At 45.6% G+C, this 12,874-nt stretch overlaps 1 pseudogene across 1 annotated transcript; it reads right to left on the reverse strand.

The window, feature by feature from the left end:
- Positions 1 to 1,780: 1,780 nt before the first annotated feature.
- LOC309800820 (phosphoglycerate kinase 1-like) lies at positions 1,781 to 3,375 on the reverse strand (annotated as a pseudogene). Its single transcript has one exon. The product of its transcript is annotated as a phosphoglycerate kinase 1-like (transcript).
- Positions 3,376 to 12,874: the final 9,499 nt, after the last annotated feature.

Here is a 12,874-nt window from a genome sequence, read left to right on the forward strand (position 1 = left end):
TTTCCAGAAAGTGGATAAAAATATCTTACTATTCTAGATTAAATAGATCTCTCCACAGCTAAGCATGTTATCTGGGAACTGCATTCCCTTTGTTTCAGCCTCTTTAAACATACCCACCTTTAACAAATGTGTGGATTAAGCATTGCACATGGTATAATGTTTCAGTATATTTTAGTTATGAATTGCCCAACACTTTATCAGGAAAGTAAATAGCACTGGGATTAAAAAACTTTAAGCCATCTGGGTAAGCAGAACTTTCATTGTACAGGATCGTTTTGCTCACACAGCATTGCTTATACATCATGTACGATTCTGGGGTCCACACATTGAGCCCTGGCTTCAGTTTCCTGGTGTCAAGGACACAGTCCCCCTTGCATGGCCCAGGTTCATCACCAGTGGGAAGAAGAACACTGTCTTGTTTTTCTTCTCTTCAATAACACCTAGACCCACATCCCACGGGACCTGTAGAAGCCGTGTCTCAGCTCAGAGCAAAGGACAGTGATGCCTCCCACACACTTGCTGAAAACCCATCTGGATCAAGGTGAGGGGAGGCCCTCCTCAACCTTCCCAAGGACTCCCTCCACCTCCCCTCCAACCCCGTGGTCAGTCCCTGATCCCAGTCTGCCTCCAGGGGGTCCCAACCTGGGCCAGTCCTGGAAGAAGGGTTGCTTTTCCCTGGGGGAGCATTGAGAAGGCTAGCTGAGGCCCAGATGGCCCTGACCCAAGGGAACACACAGTACCCAGAGCCATCTTCCAATGACCTTTGCTCAGGGAGGAGGCAGGATGTGAAAAGTCCCCCAATCCTTCCTTTTCGGCTCTACGATGTGTTAATCTTATTATTTCCAGATATTTTTCCTAATAATAGTTGCTTGATCTAATGTAAGAGTGAGTCTGTGTTCCCTGAACACACAGCAGACAAGGGGAAATAATCTAGAAAAGAGTAAGAAAACAGAATAGTTGGAATTAAATACATTTTTTACCTGGATGATTCTCACAGTTGATAATCCACCATGATGGCATACATATTGGAGAGGAACAAATAAAACTATCCTATTTTCAGATGACATATGGCCTACGCAGAAAATCCCAAAGAATCTTTTTTAAAAAGCCCAAAACAAAAATGAAGCAAGCAAACAAACAAAACCCATCTCGCACTAATAGCTTAGCTAGGTCGCAGGATACAAGGTCAACATTCAAAAATCAATCGTATTTCTATATACTGTCAATGACCATGTGGAAGCCAAAATTAAAAACATAATACTGTTTATACTATCCTTGTAAATAAAATATATAGGCATAATTATAACAAAAGATGTACAGGACTTGTTTACTGAAGACTACAAAAAGCTGATGAAAGAAATTAAGGAAGATGTAAATAAAGGGAAAAACATACCGTGTTCACAGCTTCGAAGACCCAACCCAGTAAAGATGTCAATTCTCCCCAAATTGACCTATAGGTTTAACACAATTTCTATCAAAACCCCAGCAAAATTTGTGTAGGTTTTGACAAGATTATTATAAATATATGTGGAAAGGCAAAGGAATTAGAATAGCTGAAACAATTTTAGAAAAGAAGAATAAAGAGGAAGGAATCACTCTACCCAATTTTAAGATTTACTATATAACTACAGTAATCAAGACAATGTGTATTATGGAGGAATAAATACCCAGACCAATAAAACAAAATAGATAAGCCAGAGATAAATCCACACCAGTACAGCCAACTGATTTTTTTTTCCAATGGATATTTTTGTTATTTATTTAACAGATCACCAACTTCATCTCCCTCCCCACCAACAACTGGCATTTCATTTTGTTTCCATGCTGAGTGGTGAAACAATGACAAAGCTAATCAGAATAAGCTACTTCATAAAGAGAACTAAGCTAACACAGCTCACTTTCTTTTAACAGGCATAATATAAATATACGCACTCTAGAATGCACAATGGTTTAGCCTCTAAGAAATTCAAATGGAAACTTGAAGAATGTAGGCAAATGCAGGGTGCAGTAAAGGTGAGCTGAGATGCCGTACAACTGTTCAAGGATTCCTGGCGCTATATCTCTTGGACACTAGCGAAATCTTGACATGGGGGAAGATATTAGCTAATGCCAAGTGGAGAAGCAGGAAGCACTAAGTTGACTTAGGGGCTACGCACAGGAACCAAAAGGCAGGAAAGTACTAAACATTGCTGAGAGCATCCACCACCCCAGGAAGGACTTTACCTTCCAGGAGCTCTAAGCTGGCACCACCTCCAGTGCTCACATGGCTGACTTTATCCTCCGTGTTCCATTTGGCACAGCAAGTAGCAGTGTCTCCCCCACCTATGATGGTGATGCAGCCCCTGGAAGTGGCTTCCACCACCTCATCCATGAGGGCTTTGGTTCCTCGGGCAAAAGCTTCCCATTCAAATACACCCACAGGTCCATTCCACATGATTTGCTTAGCCCGAGCAACAGCCTCAGCATACTTTTTGCTGCTCTCAGGACTGCAGTCCAAGCCCATCCAGCCAGCAGGTATGCCAGAGGGCACAGTGGCTTGGCCAGTCTTGGCATTCTCATAAAACTTATCAGCAGTGACAAAGTCAATAGGCAAGGTAATCTTCACACCATTCTTCTCAGCTTTGGATATCAGGTCTTTGATGATCTTGGATCCCTCTTCAAACAGAGAAGTGCCAATCTCCATGTTGTTGAGCACATTAAGGAAGGTAAAGGCCATTCCACCACCAATAATCATCTCACTGACTTTGTCCAGCATATTATTGATCAGCTGGATCTTGTCTGCAACTTTAGCTCCGCCCAACTTTAGATGGCCAGGAAGGGTCGCTCTGGGCTCTCCAAGGCCCAGGCAAAGTAGTTCAGCTCCTTCTTCATCAAAAAACCTCCAGCCTTCTCTGGCAGATTTACTCCCACCATGGAGCTGTGGGCTCAGTGAGCAGTGCCAAAAGCATCATTGACATAGACATCCCCTAGCTTGGAAAGCGAAGCTTGGAAGGCTTCTATTTTGGCTGGCTCCGCTTTAACCTTGTTCCCAGAAGCATCTTTTCCCTTCCCTTCCTCCTCCACATGAAAGCAAAGGTTCTCCAGCAGGATGACAGACCCAGCAGCTGTGTCAGCACAAGCTTTCTCCAGTTCTGGGCTCACGCAGTCCTTCAAGAACAAAACATCCTTGACTAGCAGAGATTTGAGTTCTACAGCAACTGGTTGCCAGGAGTGCTCGTCAGGCATGGGGACACCATCAGGCAGGCCCAGGTCAGCCAACTGATTTTTGACAAAGGAGCAAAAGATACTCAATGGAGAAAGGATAGTTTTTTTAAAACAGAAAACACTGGAACAATTCAATATTTATAGGCAAAAAAAAAAAAAAAAAAGAACTTCGAACCAAACCTCACACCTTTTACAAAATTAACTGAAAAATGACCATAGATTTAAATGTAAAATTATAAACTTTTAGAAGAAAACATGGAAAACCTTCAAACCTAGGGAAAAATGAAGAGTTCTTAAACGTGACACTACAAGCACAGTCCATAAAAGAAAAAATTAAGTTGTACTTCATCAAAATTAAAATCTTTTTTTCTGTGAAAGACCCTGTAAAGAGGATGAAAAGACATTCTATAGACAAGTAGAAAATATTTGCAAAGGGCTCATGTCTAGAACACCAAGAACTTTCGAAACTCAACACTAGCCAGGGGTTGGGGGGTGGGGGGTGGTAACTATAAAGGTGTAGCACCAGGGATATCTTTGTGGTGACAGAACTGTTCTGTATCTTGACTGTGATGGTTGTTATGTGAATTTACACATGTGAAACGATTTTGTAGACTCATATGTAAAACAAAGGAAATCTGAACAAGATCTGTGCCTTTTACTAATGTCAGTTTCCTGGCTGTGGTATTGTCCTGTAGTTATGTAAGTACTACCACTGGGGGAAATTGGGTGACGGTACACACAACCTCTCTGTACTATTTTTTGCAACTTTCTTCAAGTCTTTAATTATTTTCAAATAAAAAGTCTTTAAAAATGGTTGCCTGGATGGTCCTTACTGGTTGATAATCCTCAGGATAACTGTGACTTTCCTCTCCCACTGTAGACAGCGGATCTTCACAGGGACGGACTGAGGCTTCTATCTCTTTATGACTTCCAATATGCTGACCACAGATGCGTTCAATATGTTTCTAACTGACGGCTGTCCTTGACCTCCTTTGGTTCCCTCCTCCTACTGGGATGTCTGCCCCCGTGCCTTTACTTACAACTGCCTGAGGTTTCCATCAGCCAGGCCCTGATGAGCCCCACTTGTTCCAGATTCTTCAGACCCCGCCAGTGACAGCAGGCTAGTCCGAATGAAAATTCCATTCTGTACTATTCTTTGCCTTCCAAGGGAGGGAAGTTCTTTGAGGTGGGACCTCCTTCTGTCATGTGCACCCCTATATCTCCATCCCCTAGAATGGTGCCCAGAATAGTAGGGACTCAGAAAATATTTATGGACTGAGGGACTGACTATCCATTAAACAAATATAAAAATGAAAAGAGCAGAAACGATCTTGCATGCCAAATTAAGGAGCAGGTCTACAGGTCTCTCCCCAGGAAGGAGGCAGCAACCTCCTTTACAGGCATGTGTCTTCTTCAAGGCCACCTAACACACATTCAAGGACCACCTTGTCTGCAGCAATTGCTCCCTCAGGGTTCCTACAAATACTGCAAAGAAGGGGCACTGTGCAGTGCCCTCTGATGAATTCTGTTCAAAAGCATTTACTGAGCCATACTGCCTGCAACGGGGATTCAGAGGTGAGCAAAGCCTGCTTCCTGCCCTGAAGAAGCTCCTGGTACAGTTGGGGGAGACAGACAGGCAAACAGATCATTCCAATAGGTGAGCCCAGGGTGCTAGGACAGTGAGCAGAGTGGAATCCCAATCTAGCCCAGGGGTGACAGGGAAGGTTCCCCAAGGCATAAGACAGATGAGGATCTGGGCAGATAATCACCCCTGAGAGCATAGTCTCTGTCAGGCTCTGGGCTAAACACCTCAGTGAGCCCTCTACTACACCAAAAGGAAAGCTTATTCTTTCTACTCACCTGAATCTGGAGAACAAGTAGCATTAGGCAGCTAAGAGGAAGGGAAAGGGTGCTCCCAGGCCAAGACAGCAGCATGAGAAAAGGCAGGGAGGTGTGCTCCACCATCCGGTGGGGCCCGCCAGCACAAATCACTTGTATCACTGGGTGACAACTTGACTGTGATTAAGGAGGGAAAGGAACCAGAAGTAGTTGACAGGAGCCAGACCATGGAAAGCTTCATTTGCTGCTCCCACGAATGCCAATGGCTTTGAGACTGGGCTCTGTGGAAGCCTGGCAATCGCGGGGCTAGGCCACGGTTGCTGCAAATGTTTGGTTCAAATTTCATTCAAAATGTTTTTAGGAGAATGTTGTAGCAGATGCTGTTGGTGCCCTGCCTGTACCTCCTGCTTCTTAACATTTCAGGGCACACCTGCACACTCTAAAGGGCCAGCTCTTGCATTTCTTTGACTGAGAGTTTTCTCTGACCACCAGGGTCCCCTGTGCCTGGCCACATGGCTGGTTGCCCACACCGCACAGCCCTCAAACAATGCAGTTGGTTATAAATTGCCAGCTTCATTTCCCCACAGGAGAAATAATACTGGGCCACGTGTCCTATGCTGGCTCCCAGAGTTCCCCGGTGGCATTACGCTCTGTTTGTTCATGGTGGAATTTACTCTATGATCTTCCCTTTATTGGCTGCCTTCCATCCCCATTCTCATGCCCCCAGCCCCTGCAGGAGTCTCCTGGGAGCTCTTCCCAGATAAATAGCTTCATTTAAATCCTTGTGTCAAGGTCTGTTTCTAGGGTAGCCCAAATTAAGACACACTCCCACACACACACCGAATGTCTCTGGTAGGATTCAAAGAAACTGGTAACAGTGAAGAAAAATACTGGGGAGAACAATACTGGTTGAGGATGAGGTGGAGGGAGATTTATTTGTCACTAAATATCCTTCTTTTACCTTTTGGCTTTTGGACTCTGTCCATGGATTTTTCTTTTTTTTTAAAAAAAGCTACCCAAAATATGTACTTTAAATCATTAAAAAATCAACTGTAATTTTATATCAACATAGTCACATGTGCTTTATATCAAATGCTAACATATCAGAGACCACAAATGCACTAATTCATGTCGCTGGGCAAATGCTCTTTGATACAGTGAGAATTGATCTTTTCTTCTGATTTGGTTCATGATTTTCAATATTTAATAAAGGTGTCGCTGATTAGAAAGATTGTAGCTCTGTACGGGTGATTTCTTAAAATACAGGTCTATGTATGCCCTCTTGCATCAATTTGTACAGATACATGACCACGGTAAACTGAATAACCAAATGCAGGCTGACAAAACCTAGGTGATCACATTCACTCCCTACTGCATAATGGTTAGCTGTGCAGTCAGGATAATACTGCATGAGCACCTATCTTAAATTTGAGCTACTTCTGATGTGAATTTTACATTTAACATAAGCAATGAAAGCAGTTAGATATTGTTAATGATTCAATATTAGACTCAATATTTTCTCCTACTCTGCATTCAAGAACTTGGATTTGTTTAATTTAGAGCATCCCGAGATGGCAAGGCAAGATGTGTAAAAATAAAACATAAAGATGTTGCTAGTTTTATTACTTATATCTTGAGCCAAACTTTCTCAACACTGGGCAACAGAAACAAATACAGGAATAAATTGGATGCTGAGGCTGATCTAAAACTGCAAGTGCACCATAATCAAAAAGTCTACAAATAATAAATGTTGGAGAGGGTGTGGAGAGAAGGGAACCCTCCTACACTGTTGGTGGGAATGTAAAGTGGTGCAGCCACTATGGAGACCAGTATGGAGGTTCCTTAAAAAACTAGAAATAGAGTTGCCATATGATCCAGCAATCCTACTCCTGGGCATATATCCAGAAAAGATGAAAACTCTAACTTGAAAAGATACATGCACCTCAATGTTCATTGCAGCACTATTTATAATAGCCAAGACATGGAAGCAACCTAAGTGTCCACTGACAGATGAATGGATAAAGAAGATGTGGTACATGTACACAATAAAATATTACTCAGCCATAAAAACGAATGAAATAATGCCACTTGCAGCAACATGGATGGACCTGGAGATTATCATACTAAATGAAGTAAGTCAGACAGAGAAAGACAAAGTATATGATATCGCTTATAGATGGAATCTAAAAAAATGATACAAATGAACTTATTTACAAAACAGAAATAGACTCACAGACGCAGAAAACAAACTTATGGCTACCAAAGGGGAAAAGGGTGGGGGAGGGATAAATTAGGAGTTTGGGATTAACAGATACACACTACTATAGATAAAACAAGGACCTACTGTATAGCACAGGGAACTATATTCAATACCTTGTAATAACCTATAATGGAAAAGAATCTGAAAAAGACCATATATATATATATATATATATATATATTATATATATTATATATAATATATATATGAATCACTTTGCTGTACACTTGAAACTAAACTAACATTGTAAATCATCTATACTAAAATAATTAATGAATTAAAAAATAAAAACTGCAAGTGCATCCATGACCATAAATGTCAAATGTTTATGCCTTTGAAAATAGCCTCATTATTCAGAGTGGCTGGCTTTAGAGCAAGCAAATGTTATAAACAGATGCCTGTAAAGTACATGTCTACCAATAAAGTAACTTCCCATCTTTCTTCTACTGGTGTTCAATGCAATATTTTACTTGAAAAACAAGTTACATTTCCGGATGTTTGGACCTCTGATGTGGATAACAGTGACCAGTGGAGGCTCCTGGCTAGACCAGAGCTGTGGTCAGATGCGTGTGTTTCAGGCAGCCCACCCCAAGGGCCGGAGGGAGAGGGGGTTTCAGGGAGTGAGCCTGCAGTCCTCCGCATCCTGGAAAAGCACCTGGGAGGTAGCGTGCAGTCAGGCTGGAGACTGATTTGGCACTGAAAGCTTGACAGAGTGGTGATGTCTCGGGTGTGGGTGCAACAGTCCAGGGAAAACACATTGAATAAGAAGAGAAATAGTCAAGTGTAAGGCCTGAGAAGCAATGCCATGGCACCATCATCCCATCTCCCCACAGGCATAAGCACTGACTTCACAGCCAGACCAAAATCACCTCCAGGAGTAGGATTTTGGATTCAACCTCCTTGAATAAGGAGGCCCTAAAATAAAACTGCGTATATAGCAGCTGTGTTATAAATGCTTCTTGGTTGATTTATTCCAAAAGACAAAGGACTGTATTACAATAAGAGCTCCATTCAAACAAATTAATCAAAATTTCCATATCATATCCAAACTTGCTTAAATGTCTCTATCTAGACAAAGATAGCAATTGGCACTTTAAAGAAAAATTATTATGATTTTTTTTAATTGGGAAGGGTCTACATACACCAGCTACTTTTATTTTATTTTATTTTTTTTTTTTTTTTCTTTTTGCGGTATGCGGGCCTCTCACTGTTGTGGCCTCTCCCGTTGCGGAGCACAGGCTCCGGATGCGCAGGCCCAGCGGCCATAGCTCACGGGCCCAGCCGCTCCGCGGCATATGGGATCCTCCCAGACCGGGGCACGAACCCGTATCCCCTGCATCGGCAGGCGGACTCTCAACCACTGCACCACCAGGGAGGCCCCACCAGCTACTTTTAAATGGGATCTTTTCTCATCAATGAATGAAAGAGAGAGAAAGAAGAGGGGGGGGAGGGAGAGAGGAAGGGAGGGAGGAAGGAGGGAAGGAAGGAAGGAAGGAGGGAAGGAAGGAAGGAGGAAGGGAAGGAAGGAAGGAAGGAAGGAGGGAGGGAAGGAAGGAAGGAGGGAGGGAAGGAAGGGAGGGAGGAGGGAGGAAGGAAGGAAGGAAGGAAGGAGGGAAGGAAGGAAGGGAGGAAGGAAGGAAGGGAGGAAGGAAGGAAGGGAGGGAGGGAGGGAGGAAGGAAGGAAGGAAGGAGGGAAGGAGGGAAGAAGGGAAGGAAGGAAGGAAGGAGGGAAGGAGGGAAGGAAGGAAGGAAGGGAGGAAGGGAGGAAGGAAGGAAGGAGGGAAGGAGGGAAGGAAGGAAGGAAGGGAGGAGGGAAGGAAGGAAGGAGGGAAGGAAGGAAGGGAGGAGGGAAGGAGGGAAGGAAGGGAGGGAGGGAGGAAGGGAGGGCATAGTTCGTATTTAACCAGGCCCCACAGAAGCCACATCACATAGAGGAACATAATGACTACTCCCCCAAACATCTTGGTTTCTTTCCCCACTGCTAATAGTTCATAACTGGACTCTGAGTAATTCCTTTCTTCTCTCTCCCACCTGCTCCACTCCTGTCCCCAACCCCTTCCTGGTTTCCAAAGCAGAACCTGGGCCTCCCTGGGTGGTGCTCACCAGCCAGCTTAAGAGAGTCCCCCAGCTCATCTTCCGGGACCCAGCCCCATGCAGCTACTCCCTGAAGGGTCACAGTGGGGGGCCTGGAGGAGGACCCCAGCCTCCTTTCATGTTGAGTGTGCGCTTGCCCTCCTGGTTTCTTTTCCTGGATGGGGACAGAACCACAAAATCAGAGAAATGTCCTCTGCGGAGACGTGATTCCTGTCCTTCCCCTCCTAAGGTGACTTCCCTGCCACCCTCACTGTCACTGTCATCCCTGCTGGCTGGACTCTGACCCATGTGGCCAGGTTGGGGACACGGAGGTCCCTCAGGTCCTCTCTCTGTCCCCATTGCTATCTGTGCAAACACTGGTTGAGATGGATGTCACAGGAAGCTTGGACCAGGAAAGAAGTCACAGAAGGGCAATGCTGTAGGGGAGGGAGAGAGGGAGGAGGGTGCTGCCTTGGGGTGAGTGGGGCCCTCCGGAGCCATCCCAAGCACAGGCCTTGGGTCCACATCCACCATCGGGAAGTTAAGGAACCTAAGCTTCAGGGGCCCTTGCTTGCATTTCCAAAACCCTGTGCTTAATTTCATATTTGTAATTTCATATTTTTCCTTAAAGAAGGCATTCCCACATTATGAAGACTTCAAGGACTCCCAAACCAGAGCCAGCCCTTGCCACCAGCTGATTCTGAACCACTTTTCTCCTGCTGCCACCTGCCAGGGTTGCTCTCCACACCTGGCCACTGCTAGTTTCCCAAATCACTACTTCCCCCACTCACTGGTCTCCTGATTCCTTAAACACACCAGGCGGTGGCCAAGGCCTCAGGGCCTTAGCACTGGCTGTTCGTGGAATGTTTCCCAGCTCCCCTCCCAGGTGCTCACCTTCTTGGTGTTGACTCAGGTGGTACATTCTCTGTGGACCCCACGGTGGAACCTGATGCTCCCTTCCCCCTGCACTCACCCTTACCCTCTTTACCCTGCCAATTTTCCACGTCATTTGTCATCTGTTTACACACTTCAGAATCTAGTTATTTACTTTTTCTGTCCCTCCTACCCTCCCCACACTAGAATGGAAGTTCCATGAAGGAAGGGAAATTCAGTATTGGTTTTGTTCATTGGTGAATTCCTAGCACCTAGTACATAGTGTATAGTAGTCACTTGGTTAATATTTGTCTTATAAATGCATTCAGTTGCAGAGCCTGAGGCAAGGACCCTGCCTGCTGTAGTTGGGGGCTGGCTCTGGCCAAATGAGAGAAGTTTGCTTCTCAGAGGTGACTTGGCTTTATGAGCTGGGCCAGGGCCTGGGCCCACAAGCTGAGGCCATGGGCACCAGTACATCCTGAGCCTGCCTGTCTGCTGCAGGAGGCATCGTCTGGCCCTGGACAGTGCCGCCACCTAAGAATGAGTGTTCCCCAGAAACAGTGAGGCTAGGATGGGGAGGGGCTGGAGCGTGTGTGTCTCACTGGGGCTGGGAACCAGGGGACTTCCAGGAGTGTGTCCACTCCTACAAAAGTACAGCCAGTTACCAATATAGCAAAGTGCAAAGATGTTTATTCAGAGCTGGCGCTAATTTCCTGCCTTCCCACATCTGGCAGACACCTGCTGGCCTGACTGCGGGGGGTGCAGTGGCGGAGCTCCCAGGAATGAGGGCCTTGTGTCATTTTAACCCCCGCCCCGAGGACACATCTCTGAGTGTTATTTGATCCTGGCGCCAGGAAAAGGGCGTGCGTCTATGAGGTACAGGGAGTGGGTGACACCAAGATGTCCACGGAGCCCATGATCCCCAGTCAGCTAGTCAGGACCCCCTCCCCCTGCAAACAATGCTGATGACACGATCTGGGCTTTATATAGCAGTTTAGGGTTGCCAAAGCTTTTGTCATAGCCTCTTTCATTTCGTGGTCAGCCAAACCTGGAAGACAGACAGACCAGGAAACACCATCCTGCTTTCCACAGGAAGAACGTGAGGCTGAGTAGTTAAGGGGTGCGGGGGTCACAGAGCCAGCACACGTCAAGACCAGACAGGCTGCACCCTGTCCTGTGTGCTCAGTGACAGGGGCCTCTGAAACTCAGGGTTTAACACTGGTGACAACTATTTCCCAAAACTTCCAAGCCGCCTGAGTGCAGAGACTTATCCCTGGGGCTGCATGAGGGGTGAGTCACTCCACAGGCAGAAGGGTGATACTGGCCTCTCAGCACCCAGAGCACACCCGCCAGCTATTCTCTAATCTCTAATGGGCCACAGTGATTACCAAAAAAGAACAAAAACAAAACCACTGTTTCTTTTTGAAAAATGGTCATCAACTGAGAGTCAGTAAAAATTGGAAGAGGCAATCATGGGGTGGGGGGTAATTTCATGATCAGGAGGAGCATGGCTGTGATGGCAGGAGCACTGGCAGCTGTCTTCTCTTCCGCACTTGCCAGGGGTCAGACCTGGTGCTGCGTGCTTGACACATGTATCTCATTTATGCCTCCCAACTGCTCCAAGACTGGGTAATATTGTTATTACCATTTAACAGATAGGGAAACTGAGGCCTAGAGATGCATTCCGTGCTTAAAGCCTTACAAGTGTTAAGTGGTGCAGCCCAGACTCAAATTTTGAGTCTGTGGCAAAGACTGTGTTCTCAAAGTCTACATCGTATGCATTGTATGGCCCCTCCATGCAAATGTCTTCTAGCAGCTGTGTGGGCTCCCACACTTCTTAAGTCACCCACAGATGAGAGTGGTCTCAGACTGCATCCTGTCTCTTCTCTCAATTCATTCTGTCTGTCTGTCTCTGTCTCTCTGTCTCTGACTGTCTCTTTCTCCTCCCCTCCTCGCTCTCTTCCCCCTCTTATCTCAGGGCCTTCTGCTCTTACCTTCTCTTTCTTGGGCTGACTGGGAAAAATCAAAATTCTCTCTCCTGATCATGCAGAATAATCCATTCATTCAACAGATGGCTTGGGGTGACTGTTTTGTGCCAGGCCCTGTTCTAGACACTGGGCACATGACAGTGAACAAAACTGAGGTGAATCCCTGACTTAATGACGTGATCGTGCTTGTGGAGAGATGGACAGAAAACACATATGCGAGGGCAAGCCAGACAGGTGCTACGGAGGGGGAAATAAGGCAAGGGGCAGTGGAGGGTCAGGATGGGGCCATGCTTTGAGATGCGGGGACGAGGGGAGGCCTCCCTGAAGACAAAGCATCTGGGCCAAGGCCAGAGCCCAGTGAGGGGGGAGTCATGTGACTGACAAACATCCCCAGTGACAGGAATGAGCTTGGCATTGTCACCAGATTTAGCAAAAAAAGAAACGAGAAAGAAAGCAAAGGTTGGACACTCTGTTAAATATAAATTTCAGATAAACAAGAAGTAATTTAACTTGGGACATACTTATACAAAAAAATCATTTGTTGTTTATCTGAGACTGAAATGTAACTGGGAAACCTGTATTTTATCTGGCAACCCTAGCCTTGGATGTTTAAGGAGCAGCAAGAGACCAGTGTGGC

The sequence above is a fragment of the Mesoplodon mirus genome, assembly GCF_964341445.2.
Source record: "Mesoplodon mirus genome assembly, chromosome: 3".
Lineage (NCBI taxonomy): Eukaryota > Metazoa > Chordata > Mammalia > Artiodactyla > Ziphiidae > Mesoplodon > Mesoplodon mirus.